General features: G+C 43.5%; 1 long non-coding RNA gene across 2 annotated transcripts in view; it reads right to left on the bottom strand.

Moving 5' to 3' along the window:
- Positions 1–20,183: 20,183 nt before the first annotated feature.
- The window catches only part of LOC115495781 (uncharacterized), a 130,178-nt gene continuing 127,529 nt past the window's right edge, over positions 20,184–22,832 (bottom strand). For both annotated transcript variants that reach the window (XR_012056707.1, XR_012056708.1), the window contains 2 exons: positions 21,056–21,164; positions 20,184–20,241 (listed from right to left, as the gene is read on the bottom strand). This is a non-coding gene — a long non-coding RNA (uncharacterized lncRNA). The remainder of the gene's footprint in view (positions 20,242–21,055; positions 21,165–22,832) is intronic.

The following is a 22,832-nucleotide window of genomic DNA, read 5'->3' as shown; positions in this document are numbered from 1 at the left end:
CTAGAGCAGTGATCAGCCCTGGGGACTGAATGCACACACACGGGGAGTGAAGGCATCCCCTGACCCCTCAGCTGAGCCTGCAGGCAGCTTATGGAACAGGCTGTGGCAATAACCTCTGGAAGGAGGCAGCAGAATGACTGCCCAGGTTTAGCCTGGCAGTGCCTCCTGGCACAGGGTGTAACCCCTGTGTAACTTACACAGCTGGGTACCCTTACCATCACGGTAAGGCCCTCCTGCCCCTCTTAGCTGTGACACAGGTGAGCACAGAATGGAGAGAGGAGTGGTGAGCTGCCAAAACAAGGAGCACAATACCTGAGCTTTGGGTCACAGCCCTGCAAAGGCAGGGCCACCTGTGCACAGAAGGAGACAAGAGCTTCGCCCTGCCGTGTTTAGCATTTTGCTTTTCTTCGCAAATGTGCAAATTGCAGCAAAAACAGTGACTCACAGCAGCACTGGACATTCTTCCCTCCTGCCAGAAATAGGGCTTGACACTTTGAGCAATGCTGAACGCTCCGGGCAGGGAGGGCTGCACTCACTCCAACACTTCACCTGGTTGTTGTGCTGTCTGCAGGCAGCTCTGAGGTGATGCTGTGCTTGAGGCTGCACTCAGAGTGCTGCATCCCTGCAGGGTTTTCTGTGTCAGAACCCATCCAGCAGCAGTGAGGCTGCACAAAACAGAGAGCTTAGCTCTGGGTATCCTGGTTTTCACCTGTTCAAACTGTCAATCCCACTCTGAAATCATGGCAAAATGACGATTTTTAAATGAAGAATTTAAGGTGGGTTTTAATTGTTCTAAAAAATATCTTTTGTTAGTTAAGAAAATGAAATGCATTTTGCCCATTTAAACATGTATGAGATTAGACAAACATGCATTACATTAGAAGAGGTCTTCTTTGAGGAAAATACCTAATGCTAGTGGAGAAAAAAATAGCTTAAGGAAGTAACTTCTAGTATTACACATGTCACTTGTGTATTCTTGGTGAATTGGTGCCAAAAGCTAGATTTCGTTTGTTAGAAACCATATACGCTTCAATCTGAGCCTGTGACTGAGCTAGGATCTGGCTTTTGTGTCTTGTGGGAAACTCAGATGTGATGTCAAAAACATTTCTATTCTAAAATGAAACACATAAAGACAAATTGCTTAAGGACTATGTATGAAAAAGATTCAGAACCATTCCTTTTACTTTTGATTTGTAAAGCCTTGCAATGTTTTTATATGTTAAAATTATTTTAAAAAGACACTCTGAAAATATATTTTCAAAAAGAAACATGAATCTTAAGCTGAAGTGAGTTCTTTAAATAGGTTGTGTCAGTACTTTTGAAACATTTCATTTTGGAGCTTCCCCCTAAACAAAATGTTAAAACTGGCTTCTGTAATTTTTCCATTTGGAAGGAACTACCTTTTCTAAGTCAACAATTTTCTCATAAAGAATATAAAATGTCCTCTGAAAAGCTGCTTCATGAAAGATGGGTTTATTTCACAGATCACTGGAAAGCAGTCAGCTTTAGCAAGGGCAGAGTGGAGGTTTTCAATGGCTCAGGAATTCATAATGATTAGACACTTAAGCTAAGATGATTCCCAAAAGGGATTTGGAGTGTGGAGCTCTCAGTAATATTTGGTCATAAATATAATTCAAATTTTAATACCATGTGTGGTAAGCAATAGACTGCAATGAAATTCAGAAAGACTGCCTTATGTGTCTAAAATAGACCTTTATTGCCAAATGCTATGTCTTAAAAAGGTACTTGAGAGTAGCTGTACCTTGGATTTAGCTGAGTGTACTGGGATACATCTTGCCCAGCAATAAAGATATATTGCACCAAGAGATTTGAAACTGGTCCATTTTTTTGTTTGTATGTGCAAATTTCTTTGTGTGGAAAAGCAATATATAAAGCAAAAGTGAAAGAACAGAAAAATGTAAGTTTCCAGAACAAATATTTCATCTAAATTTGTTTTGGTGAATGATAGCCAAAAGCAGTCTTTTATATATATATATATATATATATATCCATATATATACACAAATGTATATATATATGGGTTTCAGATATAAAGTAGTCTTTGTTAGAAAAGTTTCTGACTTAGCCCTGATCTTAGGCAGAGGCTTCTTATCTATACAGCATTCAGTAATGGAATAATCTGATTCAAAGTGTTTCAAATACAGGTAATTTTATCAAAAGCACTGAGCTATTCCAGGGTACGATTACTATCATACTGCTTAATTATATTTTCTTTAGAAAAATGCAGCTATCTGAAAGTGTAATGAAGTGACTGCTGTTTGTGTAGCTGTGAAGAAGGGAAGCTCGCGGGCTCATTAGCAAAGCAAATGATCTGCCTTTGGCATTAGTTAACCCTAAGGGCTAAATTCCACTCTCAAGTACATCAAGAGGAAAATAACAAGGGATAGACTGAATTGGAAGTGCTGGTAGTGGGGGCAAAATCTGGCCCTTACCCTTCAATGGGAAAGCAAATACAATATTCCTTCTTTCCATCCATCATGTCAGATAACTAGATGGTTTGATTAGATTACAGAGCCCACACTAACAATGATGTATATTTGGCTGAATTGAAAAATGCCATTAAAGTGGGATTCCTGGAATTTAGCAGGAAAACAAAATATTTCCTTTTCTAAACTCATTATACTTACAGGAAAAAAAAAAAAAAAAGGATAAGTAAATGAGAAAGCTTCAAGAGACCCTCCTGTCTGTGTTCAGAATTAAAAGCATTTAACTATGATGAGGTTTTAAATCTTTTACTGGTTTTGTAAAAACACTTTGGATATTTCTGGCTTTGTAAATCTTTCATTTTCAAAACCAACATCTTCAAAACCAACCTATTTTTAACATCTTCTCATGTGAAGCATAGACAGAGCATAATGCTTATCCCAAATCTGAAAGAAGGAATAGACCTTCAAGCACAAGATTTCTGATGGGAGAAACATTTTTAATTTTATAATGTGTTGATTTCTCAGTCAAAACACTGTATGCACAGCTTTGATTTTGGCACAGCTCGGGACAGTGGAGCACTTGGCACTTTTCTCCCTGTTTATTTTTCTTGGTCGACAGCTGGAGACTCTAGGATTTGGGAGATGCACCCACAGTTTGCCTTCAGGCTAGGGGAAAGAGGCTTCCAAATTTTAGGTGGAAAACAAGGGGATAAAGCTGACCTTGGCACTGGGCAGCTAAAGATCTAAGGATCAATTTTCACAGAGCCCAAAGATATGCAAAGGACTCGGTCAGGCTGCATTTGGCTAAGAGCCAGCTCATTCCAGAGGGATTGCTGGGAATGCAGTCTGCCAAGGGCTGCTGTACTGAAACAGGAGGGCGACCATGGTCCTGCCTGGCTTTACTTCTGCAATATTAGGTTTTTATTTCTGTAAAAGGTCTCTGCAGGGGAAACCATCATGGAGGCATTTAGCTGTGAACACCGGCAAGGAAAATTTTTGTTGAGTGTGGAAAGGGACTGAAAACGGGAAGCTATGTGATGGTGGGAGGAATATTGGGAGATTTTTAGTCCTCTTCTTTTCAGGACAGAAAATCACTTCTGTGTCATCTGGGCAGCATAACATTGGCCACAGGTTTGTGGTGAGCCACGAAAAACTATCCTGCATTTTTAAAGTTTTCTACTGACCTCTCCTTCTTGAGTTAAGCTTCATATCTGAATTACCTTGTTATCCCCTTGTGTCAAGTATCCCCATTATTCCCATAGACATTCTCCCTTCTTTCCCTCTTGTCCATACACACACAGCAGGTAGGCAGAAATTTGTCATCCAGTGTGATCTTTACAGGTATACAGGGAAGAATTCCAACATTATTAAGCTTTCTCACATTAAACAGTCTAATTTATTGTTAATAAGTTGTAGTTTTTTCTTGGACTTGCAATCCTTTTGTATGTTTTGTTTGAATCCCTTTACTGCCAGAGCAGTAAATTTTGACTGCATCTAAAAGCATTCATAATAAATAACCTAGAACTCCACTTATTCCCCATTAAAAATGACTCTGTTTGTAAAATTCTTCTCACATTTAATGGAATTTTTCTTGCATTCAAAATTTACATCAGTTGTAACTGGATCTAGTGCAAAACCTTGTGGAATAAATTCTGATCCCACTGTATAAACTGAGAGTAATTTAAGTGACATTAGAAGAGCTACTCCAGATTTGCACAAGAATAACCCTGAGAAGGGTCTATTGAAAAAGCAGACACATTTGAATTTGTTAAATAAGGCATCACATGTACTGCAAAGCTGCAAACAGTGAACTCAGGTGCACTTTACAATGCATCTAATGATGCCTTTCCCAAGGTCATGTCACTGACTTTGCAAGCACTTGATCAGGGGCCTAAAAGATCCTGAGAAGCATTTGGACTGTGAGATTGTACTGCAAGCCCGGTCCTAGAGCCTTCCAGCCACGTTTGCAGGAGAGAAAGAAGAGCTGTGAGCCCTGCTGCCCTGCTGCCCTGCAGCCCTGCTGCCCTGCAGGTGGAGCCTGGGGTACCCGGCAGCAGCGCAAGGGGAGCCAGGTGCCCGGGAATGTGTAAGGTGGTAGGGAAGGCTGAGAAAATGTCTGAAGTAATTTGCCATTAAAGATTTTTATCTTAAAAAGTTCATTCATCCACAAGATTTGGTACTTCCTCACTTTTGCCACTTCGACTTCATGATTCTCCTAATACAAATTTTTTGCAGGTATTGTAAAAGATACATCTGTAGCTACAGGTATCTAGATAATAAAGAAAAGTGCAGAAAACCGGTGATATGTGTTCTTAATAGCAGCCTGTTCCCTGCCTCTATTAATGCCCCTACAGAGAAGTCCTAGAAATGGAGTCCTGTCTACCAGTATTTGTAACGGATGCAAAAGAAAGAAGTCAAAGAACAGATAATTACAGTCCAAGCTTGTGAAGGAAAAACTGTTTTCCATCCTTAAGACAATGATCTCTTCTAGTACCTTTCAAAGTCACATTTCTAAGCTTTTCCTTTGCAATTCAAAGGCCATATAAAACTCTTCAGGGGGAAAAAAAAAGTTGCAAGTTGAGTTTTGTGTGGCATTACGTAATTTTGGGACCTTGTACTTTCAGCAATGACAGCAACAGCAGAAACAGACCATCTACAGCTGGCTGGAGTACAGTGCCATCACTTTTGGGGATGCTGGATTTGTGGCAGTGTCACATTTGGGTGTGGGACTGTCACTGCATAGGTGAGCCTCAGGAAAAGAGTCTTGAGAAAGCTCTGTGCTATAAAAGCATGACAATGAAGGACTTAAAAGGTAGCAATAGATGGAAACTGAGTGATAACAGGATACTACTGCATCTTAATTGTCTTGATTGGTTTTTGTGTGGGTGTGTTGGGTTTCTGATGGAGCTGTTGTGAAGAATGGGGATTTCACACTGAAAAGGAATTTCAAAGCATGCCAGTAACTTTTTGTATTTTTCTCTCCAGAAAGGAACTGCAAAATAAAAACTGCAAAATCTGTGGGTTTTTGCTTTTTCAATCGGAAATGTTTGGCTTCCATTTGTTTTGCTGTTGCAAACAATAATCCATTGCTAGATTATCAAATAAACTAAATAATTGCTTAGCTCCTTGGAGACTGAGAGCAGAGATGTGAGAATTGGTGCACTCCAGTTTCATTCTGGTATTGAAAAACAACTGATTGGTTTGTCTGAGGCCATAGGCATCCCTGCAGAAGGTGTATGCAGCCAGTCAATGCATGTGAGGATCTCATCCTCCTGATCTGTGGAAGCCCTGCTAACCTTACATCCTTTTCAGAGCAGGTGTGGCAAGAAACAAGTATGCCTATGCACGTGTATATCCACTGAAAGCACCCCCCTTCTGTGCAACCCTCTTTTTGCATAGTTCACTAAGCAGGGGTATTTATGGATTCTTGGCATTCATGCTGCCTTTCTCCCTCAACAGCCCAGATACAGGGGAAGATGAATCCAAGGTCTCGTCTCAAAGGAGAGGATATATTATTTTATAGTGATTGCAAATCATCTTCCCTTTAAAGCCTCTTTTATAAGCAGTCTCCAGCTCTGGCTAGCTTAGGGCCATGAGCCCAGTGCACATTTGGCTAATGTGCATCTCTGTGACTGCTGTGCCATTTCCTTACATGTATTCAGCAGCACAGACTATTGTGATGAGTCAGTGGCAGCAGATCTTCAAGCTCCTTCAAGCCAGAAGACTCTGTAAGAGAGAAAGGGAGAAAAATAAGCCTATTAAGTCATCATCATGGCTAGCGAAATGTTAAGTCTGTGCTCTTCCCTTTCATTTGCTGGGGACTTGACAACTTATAAATCTGATGTAAAAGACAAACTGAGAATCCATGTAAAATTTGGCTTGAAGTATCATCTTGAATACAGTTACAGTGGGTAGCTTAGGCCAGAGCTCCAGCAGCATTAGTTCTAGTGCCTGATAGTGGGATTATAAGTAGATGTGGCACTTAAGGACATGATTCAGTGGTAGACTTGGCAGTGTTAGGTTTAAAGTTGGACTCTAGGGTCTTAAAGGTCTTTTCCAATCTAAATGATTCCATACTTATAAGATAATGGGTACAAAATTTTCCTGGCAGCCAAGTAGAGGACAAGATTTCACAGAGAGCAAGACCAAGATAAAATCACTTCCTCTCCTGCCTTTTCCAAGACCCAGAGCTCAGCAGAGAAGGCTAGAAGATCAACTAGAAGCACATATGCACAGTTCAAAACCATGTGTGCAGCAGCACATGTAAGGATGCCTTCCGTCTTCAAGAAGTACTGTTGGTGGCTTTTTGTAGCACTCTCTAAGCCCTTGGGTGATATCAAAATTGTCTAATGTGGAATATGTCCCTTTCACACTAGAGAATATTAGTCTGAAATGCTCTTGATCAGGCTCTGTTAGAAGCACCCTTTAATGGTGACGTCTGCCAGATGTCACCATCATCCTGATTCACAGCCAGAGCTATTTCTGATGCTGCCCCTTAAACTATTTTCCTCAAACTGAGCTTGTCTTATTAATGTCCTGTGCTCTTACATAATGGGTACTTCCTAAGCAAGCTCATTCTGCCAGGAATGAGGTGGAGAAGACCCTGGCAAGCACCTTTACTGGCATGCCTGAGCTCTGGCACTCTGGTGGTGAGCAGAAGGCTCCTCTGCAGCCCAGCTGTGCGCAGGACTGTCTGCAGGGAGCACAGCTGGCTGTATGGCACACAGCTGTCCACATGGCACACAGCTGTCTGCAGGATGCACAGCTGCCTGCAGCCTGTTCCAGTGTGCACATAGCACAGTGTGGCACACAGCTCTGCCTGGGACACAGCTGTCCCTGGTGCTCAGCTCTGCAGGGCACGGTTATCTCAAGGTGCACAGCTATGTCAGAGCGCACAGCTGTCTGTGGGGTGCACAGCTGGCTCAGGATGCACAGCTGTCTGCAGGAACAGCTGTCTGCAGCTGTAGAATTCCAGTAGCATTGTTCTCCCCAGTGTGGATTCACCTTAATGCAGTTTAATTGAGCCTATCCAAATTAATGCCTTTCCTGAGCTCAGCTTGGCTTTGTGGGTTCCCAGTGGCTGCTGGAGACACGGCTTTTCCAGCCCCCAAGTTGGGTGGATGCAGGGGATCCCCTTGCTGAGGGCTGCCAGAGATGACAGCTGATGTCACCACAGGCACTGCCCTGCCTGTAGGTGCAGACTGTTGAATTCTTTGCAGAACCCACAATTACCTCTTCCATGACATCATGCAGGTCAAAAACTTGGCAGGACAGACCCTGAAAAAGTGAATGTGATATGACAAATTACTGCAACATCTCTCAGAAGGGTTTGAGATGAAGTTTATCTTGACCTGGGCAGGAGAAAAGTTTAGGTGATCTCTCAAGGTCCCTTTCAGCATTGTGAGAGAAAAATGGAATTCCTCATGTGAAGTACAGAAGGTCACTGTTATACATGATCATGAACAAAATGTATATTAGTACTGAATAATTAATAGCACCACCACCAGTTGGGACAATTATTCACTGGAGGTGGTGAGAGGTGCCAAAAACCTTTTTGCCCTTCCTGCTTTCTCACCTTCCCTGCATGTGTAGCAGTAATTCACAGCACAGTGGGGGCAGTCTGGCCAGCACAAGCCTATCAACCTTTTTAGGCTCTGGTTTGAATTCTTTCAAGTCCAGAGAATCCCAGGAGGCTGAGTCATCTGGTGAGGAGAGCAGCTGCCTTCTCCATGCAGGGGAGCAGCAACCCTGGGGCACACAGCACCTTCTGCAGACTGATTAACTTCAGACTCTGCTCTCCAGCTAATGAACTGTGCTTTATGGACTGGCAGCTGGATTTCCTGCTCCGTGTCTGGCAGCACCCACTCCCATGTGTGGCATGGAGTGCCAGCACAGAGCTAGCAGGAGGAAAAGGTCAGGAAGCCTCTTGCAGGGTGCAAAGGCTCAGAGGAGGCTGGAGAGTGGGGCCAGGGAGCAGGAGATGGGAGTCACAGGGGTCCAGGCTAACCGGGCAGGTGGCTCCCAGGAGATGGGGAAGCGGGGTGGGGTGGGTTGGGATGCTGCTCTGTGTTCTGGCTGGGGGTGTGTCAAATTGGGACTAAAGGTTATCAACAGGATTTAGCCCTTTCCTGCTGCTAAATGCTTTTGCTGAGGAGCTGGGAGGCACTGCCAGGCTGCTGTCCCACTGCAGGCAGACCTAAGGCTGGTTGAGCCCTCCTGCCATGCCCTGGACATGCAAACAACATCTCCCTTTTCCTGTGCCTCCCTCCATGGGCCAAAGCCCCATCACACCATGCAGTGCAGACCTGCAGAAGGGGCCAGGCTGCCCAGGGACAGGGGCTGCAGTTGGGCATGCAGTGCCAGGGGCTGGGGTGCAATGGAAATCACTCCGTGAGGATGTTGGTGAAGATAGGGGTGCAGGAGAGTGCTGTCATTCTGGGGCTTAAGCATCCACATTGTGTACTGGCTGTGTTGGGCGTGTCCCCACAGCAGGGCTCAAATGCACAGTGAGGACACCTTGTTTAGCATATTCCTGTAAAAATTTTAATTTAAACTGCATTATTTGTAACACCTATGGCCCAAAGAGCTGTTCCTTCCCCTGGGTATGTTTGCTGCTGAGGAGCAGATGAGCATCGGGAGGGTGCAAGGGAGAGGGAGGGAGCACACAGGGAGCAGAGCAATTGCCCTTTCAGCAGCCAGCCCGTCAGATGTACTGGGTGCAATGTGTGACTGCACCGGGAGCTTTCCATGCTTTCTGATCACTATCAAGCAGGCAGCTGTCTCCACAGACCACATAATTATCCAGGATTTCTTTTCTAGGACTGGCACAACCTAACTTATAGCCCATTATTGCATATGGTGAATTTGAGTTGTTTCTTTTCCAGGAAAAATATTTTGAGCTTTTTAGCATTCCAATTGCAAATGAAAATTACCCCATTCAGTTCCCTACTGCTCAGTAACCCCTCTCCTGAGGGAGGGGTTGAGGGAGGGCTGAGAACCCCTCATCCTCAGCACTTATTGCCACCTCTCTTCTTGCCTCTTCCCAAATTATTCCCAGATCTGTCATGAAGAGATTTCAGCTGAGGACTGTGATCCTGCCAAAAGAGCTCATCACACAAACTGTTATGGCCAGAACATTGTTCTAGGACTGGTATACACGGATTCCTTTTGCAACATGAGCTTCTTATCCTTTTACTAGGATAAGAATTAATAAGAAAAGGTAAAAAAAAAAAAAAAAAGGAAAAAAACTTTGTTGATTTAGGAATATTAATGAGTATCCACTGGAATTACTGGAGATGGTTGTTAATAATTCAAAGTTTCAAAGTTCCTTGTAATATTTTCTTCTTTGTACCCAGAACTTAGAATATGACTTTTAAGAAGCTGCAAAAAAGGTATCATTTGCCATGTTTATGAAAAACATAATAATGAACACAACTACGACCACAGGAAAAACCTTAATATAAGCAAACCCAAAAGATATGGGTTTTTTAGGAAAGTTCTGTAAGCTCTTTCAGAGAAGAGCCTTGTAAACTGAGGGTTTCAGACAGAAGTTGGTAGCTCAGTGGGTCACCTGCAGGAAATCAGGTCTGTCCACAGTCACTTCTGCAAGACTGCCCTAGAAATGTCCCACTGGTGGAAGGGGCAGCTTGGGAAATATTTTCACTATTTCTAGGCAAGTTAACTTTCCTCTGTTAATGAAATTGCTGAGTAAACGAGTTTCTGCTGGATCAGAGAGACATAGTTAGTCCCAGAATATCCCAGTCTTAGATTTAATGGCTTTAATCCATTAACTACTTAATTTACATATTATAGCAATTGACTCAGATGCAGGTGGAATTCAGAACTATGGGTATTCAGCATTATTCTGTTCCTCAGGGTTTCCCTGGAAATCACATAACATTTATTAAAACAGTTAGAGGTAGAATAATACCATCATAATCCCAGAATAGTCACAGCTGCCCCATAATATTGGAATGTGGATCCATTCCAGGGGATATTTGCTTTGCTTTGGCAAGGTGCTGGTTTCTAGTGGGTAGAGGAGGTGATGGAAAGGACTTCGCATTTGATGTAAAGGGTGTTCACTTCTACTATTTCCTCTTGTAGAAGCAGGCAAGAAAAGTTTTTTTCTGTCAAAGTGATGCTTTCCAGACCTCCAAACTTAAGCTTTCAGGTCCGTCTTTCTGCCCCTAGTGTAATGTCTGACTTGAAACTGAGCACTCATTCTTGTAACAGGTTGGAGTTTTCCAGGTGCCACTCCTGGGTGATTTTCAGCTACTGCCAGCACTGGTGGAGCAGAGCTGAACCTCTCAAGGGTGTGTACTGTGGTGGGTTAGAGAAGCAAACTTCCCTTCAAAAAGATCAGGTTGAGCAAATCCTGCTTTGGTCCTTTACCTGTCATGTCTGCTGGAGCAGGGAACACGTTGAGAGCTGTCCTGCACTCTGCAAGCTCAGGTAAGAAGGGAACAGATGGATCTTTGCCCTCTGTCTGCATCCTAGACAAGTACACCACCACTAGACAGAGGCAATTCTCACTGACCCGTTATCATTCCTGCCAGAGACTATAAGAAGAATTCAGAGCTGTGCTAGTGTGCACAAGTGCTAATGGGAGACATGTGAAAGCTCTGAATCTCTGTCCTATGGGAAATATAGGTATTTTAGCTTCTCCTTTAATCATAAGACAAAAATGAAAGTAGTAAAGGAGCTAAGAGGAAGGAAAAGTCACAAAAATTAACATTTTTGTGGGATGGGGTATCCCTGCAGATGTAATCTGAACCCTCAAAAATGTTAATTTTCCACGGATAAGGAAGTGCTGATAGCTTTGATGTGACAAAACCTCTAGTTGGGGCAACATTTGGTGTTTCAAAAGGTTGATGGTAGAATGTGGTAGGAACACAGAGCTGATGGAGTCAGATGACTCATCCATTCCACTTTCTTGCTGCCACAGACATGAGTATTGTAACGCCAGCATTCACTTGAAAATACTAAACTCAGCCTAAAAGTAGATCTCTTATCCAATTTGGCTACATTTTGAATGTTTGATCCTTAATACCACTACTTCTCATTCTAGTAAAAATATAACTAGGCTTATTAGGTCTTGTATCGATATTTCTCTTTGGCTCTTCCTTCTCTGCAGTTTTTGCCAGCAGTTATATGGCAGTTTTGGGAGGTGTAACCACACTGCCTCTTCTCTGCTTTGCTGAGCTGCACAAGCCAGGCAGGCTGCTTTAGTGCTCTTGCACGGGACAAACTCTCCTCAGCATCCCTGTAGCTCCTGTTTTACTGGATTATGGATGACCAGATGTGTGCAGAAAAGCTCTTCTGCTTTCTGGCATGAATATTTCTCTCTTCTCTTGGAAATACTTTTCTTCCAATAGCTTAAGAAAAGTTCTGCATTCCTCTGTCAGTGTTGTAGTGGGAACTCTGAGGTAGCCTATGTCTAAGAGCTGCAGAACTTTGTTAGTTCCCACTGATGGTCTTTCTGCCAAAGAGGCAATTCTTGAGCCTAACTCCTGTGCATACATATTTGTGTGAATCATTTTTGCCCCATTTATCTTATTCTAGTTCCTGAGACAATCTAATTTTCCCTGTATGCTCTATAATTACATGAAAACTGGCATTTTCCCATCTCTGCATTCTATTAAACCTCAGTTTCATAAGAAATTTGGATGAAGCATGTTTCTTATTGTTATGTCTATTAACTAGTTTTCATAATTATTTGCTTTCTTTTTTTACAGTTCTTTTTTGACAATATTCTGCCACTGTTTTGGATTAGTAGTTTTGGGCTGGTAACTGGGGTCAGAAAAGTTATGTAAATTGGATGTATTACCATATAAAACAAAATATGTCTTCAGATTAAAACTAGAATAACCCTTAGCATTGCTGAGGTGATTATGGGTTAACTGAGATCAGATTTTACCATAGTGACTCCAATGAGATAGCTTATTTGAGTAAAATAATCAGGTCTGAACCTAAAATGTAGATGGTATTGCACAATAACAAGCCTGTCCCTTGGACTGGAGGCTCTTTTTTGTGAGAGGCTGCCAGCAGAGTCCAGGCAGCCAGCAGAGAGCTGAGCGCCTGTTTAATTCACAGTACCTCTGACCCAGCATGGGCAAGATATCAATTGTTTCAGGAGGTATTTAAGGATGTGCCAGGACTGGAGCCATTGGTTCATCCCTTCAGAGGAGGTGGAGGATCAGACTGTTGCCAGGTGGAATCTGCAGGAAAGCCTCAGCAGGCATCAAAAGCAGGGGCAGGTTTTCTGGGATGGGTGGCTGCAAGGGATGGGAGCTCTCCCAAGAGGAAGCAGGTTTCCAGTATGACAGGTCTGATGCTGAGGAAGAAGATGAGAGCTGTGCGGCTTCCCCATGGCTGCATCCTGCCCTGAGCTGCATCTAGGAGCTTCTGAAAAACCTTACTAAGCATTTGGATGTGTTTTTAGTCTCTAAGTATTTCTGACACTTTAGTCCCGTTCTTCATCATCCTTCTCATTTGTGAAAGGAAAACATTTTCGCATCTCTGCCAGGGTGGTTGATGAGATGGGTGCATTCATGAGTGCCAAGGGCTGAGATTTTGTAACAGAGACAGAGCAGAAGTCCTCGAGAAGCTCATCCCTGTGCACTCAGCATGGGAACGTGCCAGCCTTGTGGCAGGGCTCGCTGCTTGGCTTAAGCCTCCAGCATACTTGCAGAAAGAAGATTGTAAACAGAGAAATACAAATGTAACCATTGTTTCTTGCAGCTCGACTTTCAAACTTCTTGCCAGATTATAAATCTTGACTGTTTGTACCTCTGCCGTTTCTCAGGTCTGAACCAAAAATATTTACCAAGGAAATAATGCTTGTAACAATGATCTCAGACCAGTGCAACTCATTAGCTAGCAATGTGCCTGCAGGCAGTATGAAAGATTCGACCCATCTGGAATTAAATAGCAAGGGATAGCTGGAAGCTGTATTCAATACTGATGGTGGGAAAAGCCTTAAAACTCCTTGATTGCAACACATGAAAGCTGTGAACCATCAATAACCAAAAAAAAAATATGATGTGCCAACCATAGCAAAAGTAACAACAGGGCAATGCCATTATTCGAGGTCATTCCACCTTCATCTTGTCAAAAAGGGATAAAGGAAGGGCATGACATAAGCCAGATCTCCAGCATCCTACTCCCTTGTCAGTAGGACATAATTGGCATTAAATACTGAATGTGTCTGGATTTAATATAACTCCACTGCTCAATTACTTCATCCACTAAAGTAATGGAAAGCTGCCCATTTCAATAGTTTATAGGGGATAACTTGCTTTAATACAGACATCAGAGCCCCACATATCCTAATTGATATTTTATTAATAAATTCTCAAAATTATCATAATTTGTTCCAAACAGGGGAGTTAAACCCATGATTGATTACCAGGGAAGTTTCTCTTCTTTATATAATGTCTTTTTGTAGCTGATTAGAACTGAGGGCAAACACTGCCAATCTCTTTCCTTCCTTGGCAGCTGCATCACTTGGAAACACAGAGCACAGCAGGGGAAGGACAAACTCTTTCTGTGATATCTTTGACTATTGACCCCATTTTTGGGCAAGTGAGTAGCTGAAGGTCCATTGCCTTTTTGTCTATGACTTCTCTTTCAGCAAGGGGCAGCAGGGTAGGTGGAGCTCCGAAGGCTTAATGGCCAAGCAGGACATTGAGCATTTGGGATATAGCCCAAGTTCATAGAAAATTGCTTGAGAAGCAGAGGCCAAATGCCAGGAGTAAGGAGTTCTGTCTGGATTTAAACCAGTGGTCAGCAGTGGGTATGGACACCATGAAAAGTTACTGTGTGAAAGCAGCACCAAAGCCGCTGCCTCGCGCTCGCTCTGGGAGCTCCTTTGTCTGGCAAGGCTCCCCAGAGCAGAATGCCTGTCTGCAGCGTGCCCAGCTGCAGTCTGCCTGGGGTACTCAAGGCTGTCACCCCATGGGGATGCTGCTGTGCCTTCCCAGGCTGGGCAGCACTAACAGGGAGGCAGGGAGGTTTGACCCCATTAGCTGCCAGGTGTTTATGAAATGGATGGGGCACCAACCCCAGCCAAAAGTCTGCACTCCACGTTAATAAATGAACCATTTGAGTACTTGTGGCAGATTGATGGACTCATAAAAAGCAAGATGGAAAGGGACCTCAAAGCATCATCTAGTTCAGTGTTTTTCTGCCTCTGGTCTGAAAGGTATCAGGAGACTGTCTGTGAAAGCAATGCAGAAAGTGTTGCAAACCCCCACATACACTCTCATGGGTGCCAAAGCATAGTGAGGGGAAGGAAAACACAACATAAAAGTGCTCAGAACTTCATTTTCCTCCTGCAGTGAATGGAAATCATGGTCATAATTCTGTGTAGGAGCTGGAGATTCCACTCAGATGGTTTGTGTGGCCTTTCATTAAAATAAAATAAAAAATCCTGCAGCAGTGGTAGTTCAGACTCTCCCTGTGTTTTCTGGAAAGATCAACTCTAGCCATTCATGAGGAAAAGTACATGAGTTTCCTGAATGGACCCCATTTTTTATGCCTGGAAATTTACTGTGCATCTGTACCAGTCAAGTTCAGCAGAGCTGTAGGCAGGAGAGGCTGAGCAAGCTCCATCCTATTAATATCAGTGCAATGAAATCAGGCAGTATTTTGCCTCCATTTTTAAGGAATTCATTAATAATTTTTCTTTTTCCATATTTATATCTGATTTTTTAAACTTAGATTGTCTTAAGTTATTTTAAGCACATGTTACAGAGCCCTGATTTCTGAATCCTGATTTGGGTGGGGAGTGTATACATCCTAACAAAGAAATGCTCATATCTGTCCCTTGTTTTTTTTCTGAGTCGTATTTTAAAAATTATAAAACATGAAACTGTATTTTATTTCACTTGATTTTACTTATACTATTATATAAATAACAAAATATATTCATCATAATATGTATAAATCGCCCAGCTGTGCACAGTCAGCTGTGAGCTATCTTTGGAGGAATTTTTAGAACTTCAGAGAACCATTGCCAGCGATGGCAAGGTGGGAGTACATTCAGCTAAATTAGTTCTAGCATTAATAAACCTCCCCAGAACCTCAACAGCCAGCTGGGATGCTGCAGAGCTAATAAGTGCTGGTGGGCCCCAGCTGGCCCTGTGCAGAAAACCACCTGGCAGGCAGTGAATCCTGGCCCCTGGGGAAGCCTGGAGCACGCACGGTTATCCTTCTGCTGTGCAGGCATCCAGTCCTCCTTCCTCTTTTGGTAATTCATTCATGGAGCACATTTCCAGAGTGGTGAGGTCTGAAAACATTGTTTCTAGAAAGCCCTGTCTGGTAAAATGCTCAGAAGATGGAAACTGCAGTATAAAGCATTACTGCTCACATCTGGGTTTGTGTTCTGTACTCTTGGGAATGACAGACCTGTGGCATTCGAAGGCAGCACTATGGCCTCAGTTCAAAGGCAACATTCAGCTCCAGGAGCAAATTATTGTGGCAGCCTTTTAGCCCCAGCCCTTGCTGTACATCTCCTTGTACTGTAGAAGGCTTCTGCAACCACTAGGGTTTCTTGATGGTGTTGAGAACGTCCTATACTTTAACAACCCCAAAACATTGAAATAAAGGCTTCTAGAGTTCACTGCCCATTTTTGCATTTCTCAGCTTTTTAAACGAGTGCCTAAGCTTTATCCTGGCAAATAATGTTTAAGTAATGTGTTAAGGATCAAATCTAATTTTCACTCTTTCATTTTGAACACAATATTGGATCAGAGAAAAGGATCATATGTTTGTGTTCAATGCATCCTCCTTGATTTTCACCCAGCTGTGTGCTGGAGGGCTCCTGTAGGTGTGAGAGAAGCCAGCAGTTGAATTAAGGGGTCAGAGTATTAGAAAAAGGATTTAGGTGATGCAACAAACTGTTCAATTGATGCTGCCAAATCCATTTACCCAACCCATGGCTTTGTCCTCCCAGGGTGTTATCTGGACACAAAGTTATTATGACAAGCCTCAGGTCTCAGGGACTTCCCACTCTTGTAGCCACCACTTAATTTACAATCCCTTTCAAATCCTGCCTGTCCTGAGACCAGAGTAGGTTTCTGAAATGGCCATTTAAGTTGGACTTGGTAAAGCCTCTGTTAGTATTTTAATACAAGATTTTGCTCTGGGACCCTGGATCTGCTATCGGAGGACAAAAACCATAACAGAAAACAAGGCATTCCTGAAAGGCAGTGCAATTTGTACATGGCATCCTTATGTCACCCTCCTGGTGCAGCACGGAGCTCTTTAAAGACTCCTCTTTGATCCAAGTTGAACTTTAGCCCTTTGGAGTTCAGAGGTTATGTCAAAAACTTTCTTCCTGGCTTTTAACGTCAGCAGCTAGAGATTTAAGCCCTAATGGTGACAAAATCCCATTGTTTTCTGCACACCAGGACTTAGATGGAATTAAATTCAAGGAGAGGTGCAGCAGCTTGCTGCTGGTAATGGTGTTTCTCTTGGGATCTTAAGGCTTTCAGGAAGAAACTTTGTGCCCAGTCCTAGCCTGCACAAGTGTGCTAGCCAAAACTGCCTTATCCAAATACATTTTAGTGAAAAAAATTTAAGAAGGATCCCTCCTTATCCCATCTTCCATTTTCTATGTTACTGTTGGCTGATAGAGTTTAGAGATATGTAGCAAACCACCAGTGCCCAGAGACTTTCTCATCACTCAATTTCCCATGCATAGCCTTGAGGAAAAGAAAGTGCAAACACTTTGCTTATGGGTATCAAAATTCAACTTGTAATGTGACCAGTCCAAGCCCAGATGAGTAGATGCTTTATGTTTCCCGTAAGCCTCAGCCTCTAATAAGGGAAAATAGCAGAAAAGTAAGGCAGATGCTGCCAGAAAATATCTCATCCCCTGGAGGGAAGGAAGAGAATGAAAGAAATAGCTGGTGGTACAAAATATTTTGCCTAGAGAGATTTTGGAATTGTTCCCTAGCCACAGTGGGCAAATCCTTATGAATCTCTCATCTGGGCTCTGTACTTACAAGTGCTATTAATGCACCTAACAAAATCCAGGCTTTTGTCAAAAAACCAGAGTAAATCACTTCAGTGTGTCATCCTCTAGGTGACAGCTTGATCTACCACGAAATGGAGTGAGAGCAGAACCTTGCACAGTAGGCTCTGCTCTTTGCCTCTGATATGCTGCTCCATCACTGCCAGGGAGCAGATCCCACCTGGGCAGCACAGCTCTGCCTTCAAAGGCCAGCATGGAGGACCTCCTTGGGACAACTTGAAAGCACAGCAGCGTGGAACGGAAAAGAGCAGGGTCACAGTGGAGCACAGATCACTCCCCAGGAGCAGCCACACAGCCTGCAAGACCTGTGGCACTTCCTGGAAGCCTCTGAGCTGCAAGGTTTCCTGCATTAACTAACTGGCTGCTGGAATGCTGAGGTGGGCCCTATGAATCAAGTGTTGGTTTTGATGACACCAGCACACAGGGCTGCAGGAAGGCACTTGAACGACTGTGCAAAACCCACACAGCTTTTGATTGCCTTTAAATGGGTGAGAAGGATATCAACCTCATTTTTAATTATGCTACCCCAGAATTTCCAAGAAACATTGCTCTTTTTCTATCTGGTACCTTACATCCTTGGGTTTTGTGTGTCTGTGGAGGAGGATTTATGAGAAGCTCAGGTTTGATCTTATGTATGTCCTGTTAAATGCTTGACCACTGAGTTCTCTGATGTCTGTGAGTGCTTATCAATGTGGTGCTTCTTGGATACTGAGGGTCCTGGAGAGCTCAGCCCCAGAGTTTACTGACAGTATAGGACCATCTGCACCATAAAAGTCCTATAAAAGTCACTGGGTTGTCTGCAGGCAGGAGTTCAAAGCAGGCTTCCACAAGGTCCTTCTGAGAGTCTGGACTAGAGGCTTGAGGATGGTGTAATGTCATGTGGTAAATACGTGAGAAAGCACATCAATGATTTGGGGTTTTTTTTTTGAGACCAAACAATATGTCAGAGAGGGAAGAAAGTGGGACAAAAGTGTGAAATTTCACAGGGGGGAAACACAGGAAGAAAAGGAGGCACTTAATATGTAATGACATCCGATTCACACAGATCCTGGCAGAATTTACCACACACCTGTGTGCACAGGTAGGCAGAAGCAGATAGCAGAGAGGCCTCAAGACTTGCCCCAGTAGAGCCTGTAGTCTTCAGCCATGTCCCCATGGTATTTATGGCCATCTAGCATGGCAGGCAGAGCAGGAGAGCATCCTTCCAAGACAAAGAAAGAGAGCTCTGTACCCCAGTGCTGCACAGCCTTGCTCCACAGGCAGATACAGAGGCAGTAGCCCAGCCTGGCCATGGGGACTTGTTAACTGTCTATTCTCTCTTGTTTCAAAGTGCCTGCCAATGCCTCTGCTGTTTCACACTTTGCTTCCCTCAGAGATCTTGGACAAACCTCACCTCTCCACCCCAGGAATCCCTGCACTTGTGTCCCTTGTTTGGCTGTTCAGTGCTGCTGCAGAGGTTTTCCTGTGCACCAGGGCTCTGGGAGGACAGCCCCACACCTGGGGCCTCTCCTGTGCCCTGAATGGCAGAACCTGGCTGAGCATCCCCTGGCACAAAGAAAGCAACAACTGCAGTTTCCCAGGACTTGGCACTTTGAGAAAAGGAAATGTTTTGAAATTCTCTTTTAGTTTCCCCACTGGGACAGCAAGTTCCCAGAGAGGAGGGTGTGAGAGCAGCACCTGTGAGAGCCAAGGATGCAGGCTTTGCACAGGGGAAAGAACTGGGCAGAGCTCATCCCAGAGCCAGGATCAGGACAGCCCTTGGGGCAGGCCCTTCTAGGCTTTCCTGGAAGAGTGGTAGGTGGTGCAGTGAGGTACCACTGTGCAGAGGACAAGTGGGTGGGAGGAGGCAGAAACCTCTGCCAAGTTCCTCCAACAAATCTGGTTTATATCCCACAAGCAGGCAATGTTTGCTCTGCTGGTGACAGGATCAGTAGATTGAGACACAGGACTCTAACTCACCTGTGCAAGGTGCAAAGAGCTGACCTGGGGACAGTGCCCCTGAGCTGCCAGGGTCACCTTTTACCCCCAGGATAGCCTAGTTTGTTATGATGGTGAACACCCCCACTGAGGCTCAGAAAAGGAACCAGTGAGGGTGTTTATTTTCCTCTTCTCACACCTTTTCCTTATTCTTCTAAAGTTTCAGGGGAAAAAATAGAGCTACAAATGGAATAAAATTTTCAGCTGATTAGGGAAATTTTTTTTGCCTCTTCTCTCAAGAGATTTGATTACTTTAGCTGTATTTTGAGGGGAACTTGTTGGAAAAAAAGATCTGCTCATTTCTGTGAGGCTTCTGTGCAGAAAGATTTTTTTTGCCATAGTGGTACTGAAGCAGCATCCTCCAAAGCTTTTAAGTGTGAGGTAATGGCTTGTAACACTATTGCAGTGCCCTTTGCTCTTGCAGAAGGGTTTAAACCTTGCTGGCAGATCCAAAGAACTAGCTAGCTATTCAGCCTCCTCAGCTCTGCTGTCCAAACTATTGTTATCCAAAACCATAAACCATAGTCCAAGCATAACTATAGTTTTGGACAGATATTCCTGACCCTGTGGCTTGGTGTTGTGCATTCTTCAGTTTCAGGCTGTATTAGCAAGTCTGGGAAGGAATCCATTCATATAATTATTCCAGCATATCAATTTGCTGCTCTTAGAATGAAATCACTCAGCAGTGGGAAGCACATAAAGAGGACACACAGAGTTTAACGTAGGAAACACTTTAATGATGAAGAGATTGCCAGAAGTATCTTGGTGCAGTCCAGATCCCTAAAAAAGTAATTTTATGGGATATTACAATTCTTTTGCATTAATTCAATGATTTTTTTTTCCTGTACAGTGGAACATGTGGTTTTTTATTCAGTATCACTAATCAATGTGTCACAGATTGCAGCAATTCCTGAAACCATTTTCTCTCCATTATTTCTCATTCTTTTACTGCTCCCCATCCCCACTGTCTCCTCTCTTTCCCTGGGAATGCTGTGACCTCAATTGTGACCAGGATGGTTTGTGTGTTCCTGGTCATGAAAGGACAATGACAATGGCACTGTGTGCAGGGCATCCTTGTGTCACTGTGGAATGACCAGCTGGGTGTTGGAAGGCAGCAAGCACACAGATTTTCAGGAGTTCACTCTGCACTAGGCAGGTTTTGAACGGTATCAGCACTATTTGGAAGAGGCATGTGTGCTGCTGGGCAGTGCAGCTGCTGCTCCCCCTCCATCTCCTGGTACCCAGCAGATCCAGGAGCCCATGAGCCTGCCAGGGTCAGGGCTGGAGGCAGGAGATGGGGCTGGTGCTGCAAACACCTAGGCTGGTGTTTTGGGGGGTGGGAGGACACACCAGTTGTGTGGTCCCTGTGCTCAGTATTCAAGACTTGACCAGATTTCAGTTGTCACAAATTTGGCACCCAGATGACTGAGGTGTCTCTAACACCTGTGGTACAGAAGAAAAATAAAAGGATAAGGCTTTTGGATAGGTTGCTCACTGCAGAGCTGCCAGTGCTGAAGTCTGATAACATTGTTTTTCTTAAACACCAGCTGCCAGAATCAGCATACCACTGAGAGCAGCACTTTGCATTTCTTACCTCAGTTTCCTAAGGAAGCTGGGTTTACAGGATCACCACACCTGCACATCTGACTCTGGATCCCTCCCACATGACTGTCCGACTCCTCAGCAGCCTTTCAAACTTCAGCCTAGAAGGGACGAGCTCTCAAAGTTATGAAGTTTGTACAATCATTGGAACATTGAACAAGAAAGGGAAGGAGAGGAATCTTGTTAGAGTCTTCCCGAGGGAAGGATTGGGTTGCCAGCCACACTCTTTGTTAGTCCCTGGTGCTTCTGCACAGGCAGCCAAGGCAGTCACCAGAAACCAGCCACCAGCACTTCTGCCTGCAGAACAGTTTAACATCGGCAAATCTTCATGGATGAAAAAGCAACCTGTAGAATAAAAAGCCTACCAGGCTCTAGTTTCAGAAGGTCTCTATGGAATATGCCCTGCATAATGGCATTTTAAAAGCATGGCTCTTGGATGGTTTGCATGTAAGCACTGCATGCTGTGCTCTCCCCCACCTGACAGCCCTGGGAGGAGGGTGGAGTGTCACATCTGGAACTTTGTGACTCAGCATCGCTGTATTGATACCTCATTATCTTCCTTGTACTTCTCACAAAACCTTCTCTGAGGTGGGCAGGGCTGTTGCCCGTTTTCCTAATAACAAACCATGAGGTAAAGTGATTTGCTTCAAATCATAAGAAGTCAGAGGTAGAGAAAATTTAACTCTACCTCTGCCATGCCCTAGGATCACATGCAAAAAGATGTAAGACATGCTGAGAACTGCTGATGAAATCACCTGTGAATAAGCAAAGACCATTGCATTCACTTAACATGTAAATCAGAACAGCACAAAATCTCAATTTATAAAATATTTTTTATTTGCCCTGTAAGTTCCTGAGAATAAAATCTTTCACTTTCATTCTGAAGAACATTGAGAAGTGAGGCCTTGTTAAGCTTAATGTAAGACCACCAATATAAACAACTACTAAATGAATACCAAATAATGGTACCTGTTCTCAAGGATTAACTGTAACATCTGTTAAATTTTTATTTAGTTCATGATTAAGAAATGAGGAGCATAACTTCTCCTCTTGCTTCTTTTTTCAAAGGCGAAATGAGATCACCTAAAGCTTAGTAAAATATTTTTGGTAGTCACATTCCTCTGATATTTCTTTAACTGAGAAGAGAAAAAGAAGATCAGCTCCACCATTTTACCTCCTCTAGCTGAGCATTATTTATGGGGTCACTGAAGAAAAATTTCGTGGGCTATTCCTTATTTACCTGAAAAAAAAAAACAAACAATTTTACTAACAGCTGATTTTTTGCATCATTTGAGCAAAAAGGGTTGAGCAACCCTTTTACTTTCAATAAAACATATTTTTTCTGTTAAAATATTTAAACAAGTGGTTGAGAAGCCCATGCATTAAAGTTCTCTTTGCACTTCATGACATGGAAGGTGATTGGTTGTTTCCAAAGAGATTTTATTCCTCTGTGCATTAGCAGGGTCTCAGGTTTCACAATTAAAGGGCACGGTCCTTTTATGAAAGCCCATATTGTCAGCTGAGGGGGAGAAGGGAATTCACACAAATCTCCCATTGCAGAACTCAGTTGCATCCTTTGGTAGGTGCTTTCTAATCAGAAAGAATTATTATAGCATAGGAAACTGGGCACAGCAAACCCATGCAGTCATGGGCTGTTTCAGCTCCAGCTCTGTGCCATTTCCTTCACCCAAGGTGAGCTGTGCTCTTCATCCCTCCCTGCCCCATCTCACAGCTCCCACCTGGCTTCAGCCCAGGAGCCTCAGCAGATA

The sequence above is a fragment of the Taeniopygia guttata genome, chromosome 6 (genome assembly GCF_048771995.1).
Source record: "Taeniopygia guttata chromosome 6, bTaeGut7.mat, whole genome shotgun sequence".
In the NCBI taxonomy this organism is placed as follows: domain Eukaryota; kingdom Metazoa; phylum Chordata; class Aves; order Passeriformes; family Estrildidae; genus Taeniopygia; species Taeniopygia guttata.
The sequence above is the reverse complement of the archived record's forward strand: the minus strand, read 5'-3'. Positions and strand labels throughout refer to the sequence as shown.